Below are 16,222 nucleotides of genomic sequence, written 5' to 3'. Positions count from 1 at the left end.
GACATTACTTGCTAACAAAGGTCCGTATAGTGAAAGCTATGGTTTTTCCAGTAGTCATGTATGGATGCGAGAGTTGGACTATAAAGAAAGCTGAGTGCCGAAGAATGCTTTTGCACTGTGGTGTTGGAGAAGACTCTTGAGAGTCCTTTGGTCAGCAAGGAGATCCAACCAGATCCAACCTTTCCATCCTAAAGGAAATCAGTCCTGAATGTTCATTGGAAGGACTGATGCTGAAGCTCAAACTTTAATACTTTAGCTACCTGATGTGAAGAACTGACTCATTGGAAAAGACCCTGATGCTGGGAAAGATTGAAGGTGGGAGGAGAAGGGAATGACAGAGGATGAGATGGTTGGATGGCATCACCGACTTGATGGACATGAGTTTGAGTAAACTCCAGGAGTTGGTGATGGACAGGAAAGCCTGGCATGCTGGAGTCCGTTGGGTTGCCGAGTCAGACATGACTGAGTGACTGAACAGAACTTCCTCAAAACAACTATATAGAACTACTGTGCATGCTAAGTTGCTTCAGTTTTGCCCAACTCTTTGCAACCCTTTGGACTATAGCTCAGCAGGCTCCTTTGTCCATGGGAATCTCCAGGCAAGAATACTGGAGTGGGTTGCCATTTCCTCCATGAGATTATCCCAACACAGGGATGGAATCTGTGTCTCTTTTTTCTTCTGTATTGGTAGGCTGGTTCTTTTCCATAGCATCACCTGGAAAGCCCCAGAAATACTGTATGACCCTGCAATTCCACTGCTGGGTATATATCAAACAAACAAACAAACAAACACTAATATGAAAGATACATGCACCTTAATGTTCAAAGCAGCATTGTTTATAATTGCCAAGATATGAAAGCAACTTAAGTGTCCATTAACAGATAAACAGATAAAGAAGAAGTGGTGTGTATATTAATGTATATAGTAGTGAAATAATAGACATCCATAAAAATGGATTTTCCCCATTTGTAGCAATGTGGGTGAATTTGGAGGGCATTATGCTAGATGAAATCAGTCTGATAGAGAAAGACAAGTACTATATGATATCATTTACATGTAGAAACTAAAAAAAAAAAAGAAATTAGTGAATATAACAAAAAGAAACAAACTTACAGATATAGAGAATAGGCTAATGATTACCAGTAGGGAGGGGGAGAGTGGTGATATAAGCGTGAGGAAATGAGATGTACAAAGATATAAGATAGGCTGCAAGGACATACCGTACAACATGAGGAATATAACTAATATTCTGTAATAATTGTAAATGGAGTGAAACCTTTAAAACTGCACAATATTTTTTAAAAAAATATAAAATATCAATTCAAGTTTCTTTGCCTCCAGGCTAATATAAGACTTCCAAATTAATCTAGCCTGGTGCTAATATAAGACTTCCAAGTTAATCTAGCCTGGTATCTTCAGAAGGCCTGCAATGTTGCCATCTACACCACACAACCGCTACCGAATATAATCGTCAATAGCATTTTATTTTCTACCACTTCATCTACTTACTTTGTCTACCAACAGACTATAAACCCCTTCAGTGCAAGGATTACAATTTAGACTTTTTGTAATCCTTCAAATACTTGGCCTGATAACATATTATTTACACAGTGAATACTTGTTGGTTGAGGAAAATAGATTTGTAGGTAACTTTTAAAAATATATGTTTTAAAAATATATTTTTTAAAATATATGTTTATAAAGTAACATGATTCTCAAACTTTCTGGTTGTCCTCCCCCAATTTTTTTCTTTGATAAAAAATTTGGTTCTATAATTCTTTATGTATATAGGTATATGTGTATAAATGTAATTAATGACAAGTAGAAATAACTATTTCACTGTTTTATTATAAGCTTCATATTGAAGAAGTTTGTATACTTGCAAGCTTCTTTTCTCTTATTCATTCCTAAGAGGGTATGATAAATAGTTGTTTACTGCCCTTTAAATAATAGACTGTCACAAATGTTACTCTGGTTTTCTCCTTTCTCAGCTAAATAACCTTAGCCCCTTTAGACATTTAAATGCCATGAACAGATGCTCAATAATATTACTTGGTGGCTGGGCATAATTTATAGTGCTTATTTCTGGAAGTAGATGAAAATAGAAGCATTATGTATTTTTAAAGCTTTTCTTTCACATATGGTGTGCTTTACAGGGAGTGAGGATTTGGATGAATGGAGAGATGAATGCAGCTAATATTCTCATTTCAGCCTCATCTAAAAAGAGGGGAAAACACAGGAAACATCAGAATAGAAGCTATAATGCACAAGATGCTATTTTACTATTAACTCAGACCTTTCTTTTGCCAGATGGTGTTGGAGGAAAGCTTTTGTTTTCTTGTTGATGGGCATCTCCTTTGAATTTTGCTAGCCAGATATGTTTCTTCTCTTCTCAGCATTCACAGACACTGTAGCTTCCTTTTAAGTACGTCTTACATGCAGTAGCCGGTTTGCATTTCCAGGCATTGTATACCCTTCCAATTGGTTTCCGGGAGAGGAATTTATGCTTCTTGATGTATTGATTTTAATCTTCAAAAACTTGGATAACCATGCATACTTCCAGAATACCCTGTTATAGCACTCACCACATTAAAATGGCATTTGCCTATTTTCCTGTCTCTCTGAAATCCATACTATGCACTTTCAGATATCAAGAACTTTTTTTGATTTATCGTTCTATTCTAGTCTGGCATATGGTAGATTCTCACTAAACATTTCTTGAGTACATGAACAAATGAAGACCAGAAATTCAAATCTACTTTGATATTTAAAGGAAGTCTTTATACTTCCTGGAATCACATGGGACAGAAGGAACATTTACTATAAATAGATGCCTATGCTATGTCTGGAGCATAGCACATGTTACCTCATTTAATCTGTTCAAGCAATTCATGAGCTATTCCCTTATTTGCTGCCATTTGTTGGATATTTGTCTATTAGATATATATTATGTTCTGTCTTTTAAAATACTTTAAAAATACTTAATATTTTTTTTTTTCATTTTATTTTATTTTATTTTTTTTAATTTTTTAAATTTTAAAATCTTTAATTCTTACATGCATTCCCAAACATGAACCGCCCTCCCACCTCCCTCCCCATAACATCTTTCTGGGTCATCCCCATGCACCAGCCCCAAGCATGCTGCATCCTGCGTCAGACATAGACTGGCGATTCAATTCACATGATAGTATACATGTTAGAATGTCATTCTCCCAAATCATCCCACCCTCTCCCTCTCCCTCTGAGTCCAAAAGTCCGTTATACACATCTGTGTCTCTTTCCCTGTCTTGCATACAGGGTCGTCATTGCCATCTTCCTAAATTCCATATATATGTGTTAGTATACTGTATTGGTGTTTTTCTTTCTGGCTTACTTCACTCTGTATAATCGGCTCCAGTTTCATCCATCTCATCAGAACTGATTCAAATGAATTCTTTTTAATGGCTGAGTAATACTCCATTGTGTATATGTACCACAGCTTTCTTATCCATTCATCTGCTGATGGACATCTAGGTTGTTTCCATGTCCTGGCTATTATAAACAGTGCTGCGATGAACATTGGGGTAGAGGGTGTGGAGAAAAGGGAACCCTCCTTCACTGTTGGTGGGAATGCAAACTAGTACAGCCACTATGGAGAACAGTGTGGAGATTCCTTAAAAATTGCAAATAGAACTACCTTATGACCCAGCAATCCCACTTCTGGGCATACACACCGAGGAAACCAGAATTGAAAGAGACACATGTACCCCAATGTTCATCGCAGCACTGTTTATAAAAATACTTAATATTTTTAATGATACTTTGAAGAAGATATTATTATTTCCATTTTTAAAAGAAGGAAGTTGAGACTCAAAGAAAATATGAAATATTTGAATCCAAATCTACCTAACTCTAAAACCCAAATATTTCCTACTTGGCCATCATGACTTGGAAGACAAAATGTTTGGGACAAATGTTATTTATTTTATTTTTCCACTTTATTTTCTCTATAATATTGGTATCTACCACCCCTCCTGGTATATCTTATATTAACTCCCTTCTAGACAAAAGATCTTACTATTAACTAAAAAATCTAGAGAAACCTCACTGGCCATCTTATAGGTTGCTAGTCCAATGTTAAGTCAATAAATATATTCCTTTGACTAAAAATCCTTGGTTCAATCAGTTGTAACCAGATTCTTAAAGTCACATTCCAAAAGCTTGGCTCCTTTTGCATAGCAATCTGCCTTGGCAGCTTTTCCCAGAAGGGGCCTGTAGGTCTGGCAATTGCTCAGGATTTCATGAGTAGTCCAGTCACAAATAGAAGATGCTCCCAAAGGTAATTATGCGACTTTCATCAGTACAGCAATTTTAAGCACAGCTTTACTAAAGTAGCATCAAATTCTAATTGGATCCACTAGGCTTAATTTAAGGAGCCATAGAGGAGTAATTCTAATGTACTGTTACACCCAGTATATCAGCACAATATTATATGTAAGCAAGCATGTGTGTATAATATATAAAGTCGGGGGAGGGATGGGGATGTGGGAGTAGGGCGCTGGACTGAAAACCTTTTACAAGTCTTTATATTGTCCCTTAAGAAAGATAAAAGAATAGAGAAAGAAAAGGTAGCTAAATAAGCAAAAGAGAGAGAGGTTGCCACGCTAGCAAAGCTAGATCCTAAGATGAAATAAAACTTAGAGGTCTGCTAATACAAGTACTTAATCAAGAGGAATGTTATTTCCATCGACATTCATGAGTGTCAACTATCCTCAAAAGATACAGAAAGGGCATAAGTTAAAACTACTAATGTGGGAAGGGTATGGGTAAGGATATACCAGATGCAGAATATCAGACTTAAAATTACCTCCTGAATGAGGTAATGGGTGTGTGTTTGTGGCATGTAGCATGGCATAGATAGAATGTGAATCAGACTTCTTATCCTGAGACCTAGATTCTAGGCCAGTCTCTATAATTATTATGCATCACTGAGCTGTACACACGATTTCTCATCTGTGAAATGAAGGAGTAGAATTAAAAGATTCCTACATTATTTTCCAGTGATAAATCACATGATCTGGAAGAAAATATTTACTTCTGACAATGAGTGAACTGTAGAAAAAAATGATTAGGGTTGTACTGATTAAAGATGTAGATAGTTTGGGGGGATGTTGATCACCACCTCCTCAAGGAACTAAACTGACAATTTTCATTACACCACTGGAGCTATACAATCAACAGGTTTACCCACACATAATTTAGCCACTAAGGCCTTCTTCTTCCTCAGCTCTCAGTCAAAAGTATCTATTTGTGTGCATGTGCAGTGACCAACCTAGACTTGGCACATGTGCTGAGCAGGATTGGCCAAGATGGCCAAGTTGAAAACCATGGCATAGGTACCAGTGTTGTCCACAGTGGAAGAGCTGATGTCCAGGCTGTTGTCAGTGGAGCCCTGCAATTTGACAGAAAATTTAGGTCCCTTTGCACCCCCAAGGATACTTCAAGAATCCCTGAGGCCAGTCTAGATTGAAGCAGCTCTATATCAAGATGTGGTAACTCACAATGACCCAAAGAATTTGAAAAGGAAGCAAAGTGTGGCCGTTTCACTTTCAGAATAAAAACCTGCTCCTGAAGGATCATTCCCTAAACTTCAGAGGCAACAGCAACAAGTGGCACATTTTTCAATTGTTCAAGAGTGTATGGACAGACAGTCACTGGAAATCTCAGCAGGTGGGTAGTAACAGAATCAAGCCTTTAAAATATGTAAAATAAGTAATCATTTCCTGTTTCCTGAGATAAATATCTATTCTTCCAAAATCTGAAGATGAGGAGAGTTGTAAAAAATTTTGTCTGGGTGAAATGTTAGGTGTAGAAGGGGGTGTTGGATCAGCTACATATGAAAGTCCTAGGATAGATTATACACAGATTGTTTTTCTTCTGTTGCTTCATACTGTTAGAAGAATGAAGAAGTAGCAGTAACTAGTTACCTGTTAACTAATAACGAGTGCGTAACTGGTTTGGAGAAACAAACTTTTTTACAGAATTGGGATGATGGCTTTATTTATTCTTTATTGGCTTGTCTTGAAGAACCTTGGTTATCTGAGAGTCATTCACTGATCTGGCAGCTTACAAGAAGGTGCTATGAACTGAGATTCTTAGTGGACAACAAGGATGATGAGAGTTCCTGCTGGGAATGTATTAATCTGCTTGGTTAGCAGGTGTTTTCACCAACATGCTATAGATGGTAAGCCATCTTGATGCAGCTGATCTTGGAGATAGAAAATACTTGTGATAACGGCAGGCTGAGTCCAAGGAAGTTAGGGTTGGCCAAAAAGTTCGTTCAGATTTGTCTGTACCATTTTAGAGACAAACCGAGAGGAACATTTTGGCCAACCCAATACAATGGAAAAGGTCAGTTTTCATTCCAATCCCAAAGAAAGGCAATGCCAAAGAATGTTCAAACCACCACACAATTGCATTCATCTCATACACTAGCAAAGTAATGCTCAAAATTCTCCAAGCCAGGCTTCAACTGTACGTGAATCATGAACTTCCAGATGTTCAAGCTGGATTTAGAAAAGGCAGAGGAACCGGAGAACAAATTGCCAGCATCTGTTGGATCATCGAAAAAGCAAGACAGTTCCAGAGAAATATCTACTGCTTTATTGACTATGCCAAAGCCTTTGACTGTGTGGATCACGACAAGCTGTGGAAAATTCTTAAAGAGATGGGAATACCAGACCACCTTACCTCCCCCTAAGAAATCTGTATACAGGTCAAGAAGCAACAGTTAGAACTGGACATGGAAAAACAGACTGGTTCCAAATCGGGAAAGGAAATGTCAAGGATATATATTGTCACCCTGCTTATTTAACTTATATGCAGAGTACATTGTGCAAAATGCTGGGCTGGATGAAGCACAAGCTGGAATCAAGATTGCTGGGAAAAATACCAATAACCTCAGATATATAGATGACATCACACTTACGGCAGAAAGCAAAGAAGAACTAAAGAGCCTCTTGATGAAAGTGAAAGAGGAGAGCGAAAAAGTTGGCTTCAAGCTCAACATTCAGAAAACTAAGATCATGGCATCTGGTCGCATCACTTCATGGGAAATAGATGGGAAACAGTGGAAACAGTGTCAGACTTTATTTTTTGGGGCTCCAAAATCACTGCAGATGGTGACTGCAGCCATGAAATTAAAAGACGCTTGCTCCTTGGAAGAAAAGCTGTGACCAACCTAGACAGCATATTAAAAAGCAGAGACATTAATTTGTCAACAAAGGTCCGTCTAGTCAAGGCTATGGTTCTTCCATTGTCATGTATGGATGTGAGAGTTGGACTATAAAGAAAGCTGAGTGCCAAAGAATTGATACTTTTGAACTGTGGTGTTGAAGAAGACTCTTGAGAATCCTTTGGACAGAAAGGAGATCCAGCCAGTCCATTCTAAATGAAATTAGTCCTGAATATTCACTGGAAGGACTGATGTTGAAGCTGAAACTCCAATACTTTGACCACCTTATGTGAAGAGTTGACTCATTTGAAAAGACCCTGATGTTGGGAAAGATTGAAGGTAGGAGGAGAAAGGGATGACCCGGGATCTGATGGTTTGGATGGCATCACTGACTCAATGATTTGGATGGCATCACTGACTCGATGGCATCATGAATTTGAGCAAGCTCCATGAATGGTGACGGACAGGGAAGTCTGCTGTGCTGCAGTCCATGGGGTCGCAAAGAGTCAGACAAGACTGAGCAACTGAGCTGAACTGAATACAATGCCAGTTCAAGTGGAAATTTCAGCATAACTTCAACACAATGCGAAGGGTCTTCATCTTAACCTGTGTAACTCAAGTTGATATTCAGAAGAAAGACTGAATTTATTTGAATATCTGAAGTGTCTGGAAAAGCCTACACAGGTTTTCATGAACAGTTTAAACTGTTTTCTGAAAGCACATGCTTTTTTTTTTTTAAATTTTTTTAGTTTTTTATTTTTAAATTTTAAAATCTTTAATTCTTACATGCATTCCCAAACATGAACCCCCTCCCACCTCCCTCCCCATAACATCTCTCTGGGTCATCCCCATGCACCAGCCCCAAGCATGCTGTATCCTGCGTCAGACATAGACTGGCGATTCAATTCTTACATGATAGTATACATGTTAGAATGCCATGCTTTTAAAATGAATTGTGTGCTGTATGCTTAGTAGCTCAGTTGTTTCCAACTCTTTGTGACCCCATGGACTGTAGTCCACCAGGCTCTTCTGTCCATGGAGATACTCCAGGCAAGAATACTGAAATGGGTTGCCTGCCCTTCTCCAGGGATCTTTCCAACCCAGGGATCGAACCCAGGTCTCCCACACTTCAGGCCAATTCTTTACTGTCTAAGACTATTGATGAAGCATTCTGCACAGAATCTGTATGATGAAATTTTACAGAGGTCCTGGTTGCTGTCATAGTGTTTATTTATATGTATACATATAAACTTGCATTGAAATGTGATAACAAATAGCTTTTAGGGATGTGGATCTTAAATTTTCTATCACATTCTCCCCTACTAAAAATTATGTCATTATTGTGTCTCCCTCATAGACCTGTTCCACACCATCTCTCAGCCCTAAGTTTTTCTTTATAAGATCAACGTGCTTGTTCTGCGTCCCTTCCACTGACTCATTGTTGGGTCAGAGAGGTGCTAACATTCACAAAGAGGATATCTACACTATTATTTACCTTGTACAGGTTGTGCGTTGCACCAGAGCATGTGACAGAAGAAGCCAGCGGGGTCTGCAAACTGTGCCTTCGTGTGAGTGCCCCCAACTGAAGGCAGGCATGCCTTCTTCCTATTCATTCTTAAGTGTAGTATGGGCTTGTGGTGTTCTGGGAAGTGGAATTTACTCCATGATCTGAAAAGATCTGATCTATACCAACATTGCGAATATCCATTCCTCAATGCCAAACATCACAAAACTAATTACAAGGGATTCTTTTGTGGGGGCTAAAAAAGAAATGATACAAACCAGTTCCACTTAAAGGGCAAAACATTCTAGGCAGCTCAGATGAAACTTCCGCATCAGCCTATTTTGTGGGAATAACAGTGCACTATCATGGAAGGACACATTTTTAAAACAAATTTATTGGTCAAAATATCCTCAGGGCTAACTTGCACTGAGTCCCTGCTGAATGATCTCAAAGGAATAAAACAAATTACATACACTACATTAGGCCTTAGCATGCATGGTGCACTCAAAAGCATTTTCAAACACTCTGTCAGTGCCATGCATGGCGCAGAAAGGAAAATCTCACTGAAACACTTGTTGATATTCTATCTCTCTCATGAAGAATTTGATAGATTTTCTGCAGATTTATTTGTGGTTTGGAATGAAAGTGTGCTATGTACGGCTGCTCTAGAATTTCATGGAAAAGGTAAATTGTCCAAGCTCCCTTCCAAATATCATCAGACTTAAAGTGGTTCCCATAGCTCTCCCTTCAACCATAAGATGTTCCCATTAGCGCCAATTAATGCTGAGACCCTGGCAGTCTGTGTGCATGATTCATTAATGAGAAGCCTCATTTACAGCTGAGAAAGCAATGCAATGGAGCAGCTGTAATAATTTCTCACCACCTCTACACAGACCCATGCCCTGCAAACTGCTGACCTCTCACACAGATAAACTTCCCTCTCTTTGGCCTTTGGTGGTTTGTTCTCAGGGAACAGTGGGCAATGGTAACAATGGCAGTGAAATCCTACCTAACATTCCAGCTTCTGTGCTTACTGGAGACCAAATGTGAGACTGTGATTTTAACCTTCGCTTCTCAATTGAAAATTCTAATTCAATTAAGGGTGGAACAGAGAAGCTGAGACCTCTATTTCTCTGCTGTACATTGCTTTTCCACAAGGTACCCTTTTTATTGACACCCTCTAAACCTGTAGAATATATTGCTAGTCTTGTTACTAACATGACTCCAGTAATCAAACTGGTTCAACTAAATTAAACCCAGGTCAAAGATGCTGGGTTTTATTGTCTATATATACATATTTTTAATTATGTCTGACTATTTCTTTGCTATGATTCCAGATATCACAGTTATTTTAAAAATGATAAGTTATCACTTTTTTTCCTGCCCAAATGCTACCCTATTCTCCAATGTAAACAGAGGTACAAACGATAAGTGATTGGACACCAAGCGCCAGAGAGTCTCCCAAATCTGCCATAGTCAGTAAAGCAGGGGGAAGGTACCCCTGAATCCAGAAGCCAAGTTGCAGTTATACTCTTCAAAATAAGAAAGGGGCTTTTTCTGCCTCTGAGAAAAAAGCACTCAAGGCCCTTCATTCTCTTTTATCCATGATCTTGGCAGGTATCTTTTTCCCCACTCCCATCCTTGCTTCTGGAAGTGAACATGAGACACTCATCAGTAGAGTTGTTTTAAGCCCTGCTTTGCTTGAAGCAGCATCCAATTCTAAACAAAAAACCTTTTGGCTTTAATATTAATTTTCCTTTGTCTCAAGAGGGAGCTGGGCTGAAATACAATTTTGTACTTTATACAAACAATAGTGCAAGTAACACTGAAGGGGAAGCGTTTATGCTACTTAGGAGAATCAATTGCTTTTCAAGCACCATTAAGCCTTTTAGAAATGGTACATTTGATCAATATCCCAGCTGAACTATTAACAAGTTTGTGACCTCAGACAAGTCCCCAAACCTCTATAGGCCTCAGTCTGCTCATCTGTAAAATGAGAGCTCTAGATTGGATTTTCTCTATGGATGCTTGTAGCTCTAAGAGGCTATGATTCTATACATTAGTTGCAAATGACTCTTACCTGGGTGATAAAAATCAGTGGCCTGAAACACTCTTGGAATCAAGGCTGCTTCCAGCTTTTTTTTTCTCCTGAATGAAGTTGGAAATAGCAATCATTACTTGGGGCCTTGGGGGCTACTTGCTTGTACTCAGGCTTTCTGAAAAGTTGAGATGCATTAATTGGCTATCTTCTGGGTCTAAATCTATTTCTAAATTGATTGGGGATTTTATATTTTCCCTATGAGATCCAGTGATGACTAGGTACTCAAAGGAAGTTAGAGTTAAACAAGGAGACATAGTTCTATTCCCTGGAGGCCTCTAACTAGAACAAACCTCAGCCCTTCTCAAGCCTCTGGTAATTTTCTAGAGAATGCAGGGACCAAAAACTTACCCAGGAAAGTTATACACTTTTGATATGTTTAAATAAATTGAGGCAGAATTTTACATATCTCATGCAGTCAGTATGATGGCAAGTGAACTGTACTAGTTCAACTAAGATTTATTAATAATCATTCATACTCAATGTGGTGAAAGTTATCCATGAGGCTATATAGCCTTTTTACATTAGTGACTTGTCATTTTTAAAAACTGTATATATTAATACCTGAAGGATTCAGTGGCTATAGTGCTGTTTATTTTTTATAAAGCTATGTAGTCATATTAATTACAGATTAATAATCCCAGTTTGTTCTCTTCAGAGAAGCCCATGGACTTATGGACAGAAGTTGTGAAAGTCACTTAGTCATGTCTGACTCTTTGTGACCCCATGGACTATCCAGTCCATGGAATTCTCCAGGCCAGAATACTGGAGTGGGTAGCTGTTCCCTTCTCCAGGGGATTTTCCAACCCAGGGATCAAACTCAGGTCTCCCACATTGCAGGTGGGTTCTTTACCAGCTGAGCCACAAGGGAAGCCCTGGACAAAAGTTCCACAAGGTTCACTGAGTCCTTACAAACCTCTACTGCAAAGGATGATAGGACTTTGGTTTTGTTTCCTCAATGACTTCATTTCCTCCTCAATTCCTCAGAGGAATAAGTTCTATAACTTCATTTCTTGTGCAAACTATTCAGATAACCCTTCACATAGAATTATAGCTTCTATTAAAAACGTGCATTCTTTCCCAAAGCTTTGTTTTAACATGAAACAATATGAGCACATTGGAAAAGAATTATTATCCTTGTCAACATCCTTAGGGGGCTTGATTAATATTAGAACAACTTCTTCCTGACTAATGATAGTACAGGTTGCAAGAGCCTTCCCCAAACAACTGTGCAATTCAAGTCCCTTGTATCTAGTGTGCTTTTGACAAACTGGTCAATAGTGCCTGCTGAAGAAGAGTATTCCTCTCAGTTTCAATCACAAAGCAACCTTTGAAGAAATTCTCAAGTCTGATAAGTAGGCTAGACTTAAAACTTCATACTCATCTGTGACACTCTTGACTCAGTAGAGACGTTGAATACAAAAGAGGAGGCTGTACAAGGAAATCTGAAATATGAATGACAGCTGAAGATTACGTACTGTACTAGAAAGTAAGACAATCACATGAATGGTAAAAATTTTAAATCCTCCTTCTACATGATAATACAAGTAATAATAAAAAGCTGTCATAAAAGTTATCATGTATGAATACTTACCTAAGGCTTAAAATCTACTAAGTGTTTTATATATAACAATGACTTTCATCCTCATATGAACCTTAGAAGGTTGTTAGTAGGACTATAATATGTAGATAGTTTTTTCTGGTATTAATTTTACTTCATATTGTTTTGTTTGCATATTTCCACATCATTTTTTTCAATTATGATTTTCAAAAGCTGTTGATATTCATCCCTTCATGGATCACAGCCTTGTGGTAGTGCAGGGACTTGCGTAACTCAGTGAAACTATGAGCCATGCTATGCAGGGCCACCCGAGACGGCCAGGTCACAGTGGAGAGTTCTGACAAAATGTGGTCCAGGAAGCAACAGTTAGAACTCGACCTAAAACAACTGACTGGTTCCAAATTGGGAAAGGAGTACAACAACGTTGTACACTGTCACCCTGCTTATTTAACTTATATGCATAGTACACCATGTGACATGCTGGGGTTGGATGATTAACAGGCTGGAATCAAGACTGCCACAAGAAATATCAGCAGCCTCAGTTATGCAGATGATACCACTCTAATGGTAGAAAGTGAAGAGGAACTAAAGAGCCTCTTGATAAGAGTCAAAGAAGAGAGGGGAAAAGCTGGCTTAAAACTCAATATTCAAAAACTAAGATCATGGCATCTTGTCCCATCACTTCACAGAAAACAGATGGGAAAAAAGTGGAAACGGTGACAGATTTTATTTTCCTGGGCTCCAAAATCACTGTGGATGGTGACAGCAGCAACGAAATTAAAAGGCACTTGCTCCTAGGAAGAAAAGCTATGACAAACCTAGACAAAGTATTAAAAAGCAAAGACATAACTTTGCTGAAAAAGGTCCCTCTAGTCAAAGTTATGGCTTTTCCAGTAGTCATGTATGGATGTGAAAGTTGGACCATAAAGAAGGCTGAGCACTGAAGAATTGATGCTTTTGAACTGTGGTGTTAGAGAAGACTCTTGAGAGTCCCTTGGATTACAAGGAGATCAAACCAGTCCATCCTAAAGGAAATCAACCCTGAATATTCACTGGAAGGACTGATGCTGAAGCTGAAGCCCCAGTATTTTGACTACCTGACGCAATACTCAGACCACCGATCCTGAGTCTGGGAAGGATTGAAGACAAAAGGAGAAGAGGGTGGCAGAGGATGAGATGGTTAGATAGCATCACTGACTCAATGGATATGAATCTGAGCCAAGTCTGGGAGATAGTGAAGGATAGAGGAGTTGAGTGGGCTACAGTCCATGGGGTTGCAAGAGAGTCAGACAAGACTTAGCAACTGAACAACATTGGCATTCCATTACTTGGGTAATGTATGATTATATTTATTCATTTTGGTATTTCACATGTGGTTTAGAAATTTCCCCTGTGAAGAGAAAGAGCAGAGAAAATTTAAAAATATATATAGCGGGGGACAGAGAAGCAAAAGTATAAGTTATACTGTGTAGTTTCTCAATAGTTTCAATTGTTTAAGTGCCTTTTTGAATAGATCTTTAGTTATGTTTGTTATTGTGCCGAAATGGCTAGAGATAGATCTGGAACTTATTGTGAGCTCTACTGTTTGTCCTCCCGTCTCCCATTCATTCATATATTGAAGTCCTAGCCCTCAGCATTTTACATGTCACTGTATTTGGGGACACAGACTATAAAGAGTTAATGCTACAGTCCTCGGGGTTGCAAAGAGTTGGACATGACTTAGCGACTTTCACTCACTCAAGGTTAAATGAGGACACTGGGATGTGTCCTAACCCACATATCAGTATTTGGAAATAGGGCCTTCAAAGACGTGATTAAGGTAAAGTACCCGAGGGTGGATCACAATCTAATCTGGCTGATGCCCTTTTAAGAGGACATTTGAACTTGGAGACAGATCACAGAGGCACAGGCACTTGCACATGGGACAACCATGGGAAGAGGCGGCAAGCGAGCAACCATCTTCAAACCAGAGTGATCTCAGAAGAAATCACCCTGCTGGCACTTTGATCTGAGATTTCTAGCCTCTAATACGGTGAGAAAATAAGTCTCAATAACTTTAAACCATCTAGTCTGTGCTATTATACTATGGCAGCCCAAGCAGATTAATACAGTGCCATACAGCACAAATAGAGGTGTTAGCTATCTTTAATTTAGCTGTTTCCCCTTTAATTGGCTCAAACCAATTTGAACTGAGGGAAAAACAGATCTTAATAAACCCTAGGACATATGTTTTGAAAGTGGTCAAAGAAACACACTCGAGCCCTATTTTCATAAGTAATCTAACCCTATTTATTTAGTAACAAGACTGAAAGCTCATGGCAAGTGTCTAGCAGAAGAAGGAAGACTTTCACAGACCTCCCTGAGCAGCATTCAGTGTTCTACAGTCCAAGGAACTGCTGGGCATTGTGGCGCCCCAGGCCATGGATACCTTTAAAATAGGCCCATGCACAGTGAGGCTCAGATCAGTAGCAACGCAGAGAATAAACTCTCAATAGCCCTGCCTTTCTATGGAAGAGTTGGGTCTTGAAACAAGCTCTCCTGATCCCGCTGTTTATTTTTCACTGCACTGGTTTAAATATTCTGGCATTTGAGTATGTATTAAGTACTAATTATATGACTAGTTAGTGCATTGCTTGAGGTAGTATGACAAGGATATGAAACAATATTGGTACTTAGTTGAACTTATCCTTTTTTGAAGGAATCCAAAGTCCCAATTAACTGAAATGGGTGACCTTGCCACATTATTATGCTGGATGGTCCTTATGCATTTTGAAAAATAAGGGCAATTTTAAAATGGTATATTTTAGATATTTGATACAACCCATTATGACAGTGCTTTGATTAAAACCTCACACAAGATAAAAGCATATACTATCATTTCAAAACACAGAAGAGATAGTCAAACACATGTACACACACAGACATACTCTCTCACACACATAAACACTCCCTCAAATACCAACACTGGTTGCCCATTGAAAAATTTAATCACTTTCAACCCTAAGAAATATTTTCTTATATAATTGGTCTTAATCTCCAATGCAACAGTTGATCTATTTCCTCCTTTTAGGCCCTCAGTACAAAGAGGGAACAGCTGGCCCCAGTTCTTTTTTACAAGTTTTTCACATACTGGGGGACTTAATGTGGTAAAATAGGTCATGCCTATCAATTACAAAAGCAGACTTGAATTTTCTATAACTTTGATTTGTTTAACTACCTGCACCTGGGAAATAGAGGGTGGGGAATAACTGGTATTTGGCAGGATTTCATACATTGCCACAATCTTTTCTTTCAACAAAAATTTGTCCTTGTCAGATTTGTCCTAATTATTTTGTAAAATGTCTGGGGGAAAATAGACAAAATAATCGGTAAAATTTCTTATGTTTGTGATTGAAGAAAACTCAAGAAAAAGAGACAATCAAGTCCCTCAGATTCTTCCTGGGTTTATGTTTTGTTAAAATGCATTATACACTTATTAAACACTGTTGACTCTTGTGATTCTTGAATGGTCAGCCTTTAGAGTGACAATAAAAGCTTCAGGGGTTTGATTTCTATGGGATAGTTAGAACAAGTTCCCCATTGATAACAGTTATCAAACTTAAAATTAAAAAAATAAAATAACCAAGTGTTATTTGAAGGCACTGAAGACTGACTAAAAACAGGCAGAAACTGGAGCAGAAGATACTTTTGAAAGACGAGCTGATGAGGTGAGACTCGGTATTTTTGTGGGTCTGACTAAAAATATCAAGTATAGCAGAAAGACACAACTTCATATGCCTGAAGTGTGACACACTATTAATATACATATGATATCGGCAGAGTCAGGACATTTGGGAGAAAAACTT

General features: G+C 38.5%; 1 pseudogene; it reads left to right on the top strand.

Moving 5' to 3' along the window:
• Positions 1-5,367: 5,367 nt before the first annotated feature.
• LOC114115725 (gem-associated protein 2-like) lies at positions 5,368-6,238 on the top strand (annotated as a pseudogene).
• The last annotated feature ends 9,984 nt before the right edge of the window (positions 6,239-16,222 follow it).

The sequence above is a fragment of the Ovis aries genome, chromosome 7, assembly GCF_016772045.2.
Source record: "Ovis aries strain OAR_USU_Benz2616 breed Rambouillet chromosome 7, ARS-UI_Ramb_v3.0, whole genome shotgun sequence".
Lineage (NCBI taxonomy): Eukaryota > Metazoa > Chordata > Mammalia > Artiodactyla > Bovidae > Ovis > Ovis aries.
Note: the sequence above shows the minus strand (reverse complement) of the source record. Positions and strands in the feature narration are given on the sequence as shown.